The 1,144-nt window shown below is 43.7% G+C and overlaps 1 protein-coding gene across 2 annotated transcripts in view; it reads left to right on the forward strand.

Annotated features, from left to right (window-relative positions):
- The first annotated feature begins 492 nt into the window (after positions 1–492).
- The window catches only part of eya2 (EYA transcriptional coactivator and phosphatase 2), a 28,257-nt gene continuing 27,605 nt past the window's right edge, over positions 493–1,144 (forward strand). For both annotated transcript variants that reach the window (XM_079747240.1, XM_079747241.1), the window contains exon 1: positions 493–767. The gene's annotated coding sequence lies outside the window, so the exon portion shown is untranslated. The remainder of the gene's footprint in view (positions 768–1,144) is intronic.

A 1,144-nucleotide genomic window follows, 5' to 3' on the forward strand; every position in this document is an offset into this window, starting at 1 on the left:
ATACATTTCGGACTTTTGGTCATTATGTAAACACAGCTTAGAGAAGATCTCTTGAGCAAACAAAGAAGTCACAAAAGAACAGAGATACGCTTCAGTTGTGTTAAGTGTACTTTAAAGGTGATTTAGATAAAGGCTCTTGGGCAATGCATCGGTCCTCTCACTGAGTCTATTCTTTAACTACAGGCAGACACACACAAACGCGCGCAGAAACGCGCACTCACATCCCCACACACAAACGCGCAGTCAGGTCCCCACACACACACAGACACACAAACAAACACACAAACCACACACACACAAACGCATGCACATGAATATACCAACGCACACATGCACACACACACACACACACACACACACACACACACACACACACACACACACTCACACACGCGTGCTCCACGCGCGTATGATGAACACCCTCAGGAGGAGGAACCAAAAAATTGGCCATTTACTTAACATCACTTCGCCATCACAGCGTAAGCAAACGCTCCTCCGGAGGTGCAATGAGAAGGGATCGCTCTTATTTGAAGAGCTGCGAGGTCGAGGACGATTAGAAAACAGAGCGCGCGGGACACCACTTCAGCTGATAAGAAAGTAGCTCGCACTGCGGTATCGCGCCTCCGGTAGCTTTATTCGCTACATTAAGCTACATTAAGCTACATCTGCAGGGACACTACCGAGGTCGACGGAGCTACGCGTTGGCATGTGAAGACAATTCCTACGAAGACAAGCGGATTTTCGCTTTCAACTTCGAGCAAATAATGGTAAGTTACAAACACGGGCTACATGGTTTGAACAAGTTTGTTCATCAGGTTCGGGCACTTTACTGAAATCAGAAATTAATGAGCAAGGTGTGATTTTTTGTGACACCTTTTTGTTGTGTTCTTTGAAACGATTACGCTTTTCAAATATAAATCGTCGAGTAGACTATTTCAAGTCAAACATGACAAGAAGGCTCGGCTGTTCGATTTTCCAAATGTCAATAGACCTGCCACAAACAGAATTTAGATTTAATCCCAGTGCATCAACTTTTTAAGCCCCATTAGCCCTGTATATTTTCACTGGAGACACGAATCTATGATCTCTTAATTGATTTATGGAAATAGGTTAATACATATACAAACTAAGGCCTATTGAAATT

This window comes from Pollachius pollachius, assembly GCF_949987615.1.
Source record: "Pollachius pollachius genome assembly, chromosome: 12".
Classification (NCBI taxonomy): Eukaryota; Metazoa; Chordata; class Actinopteri; order Gadiformes; family Gadidae; genus Pollachius; species Pollachius pollachius.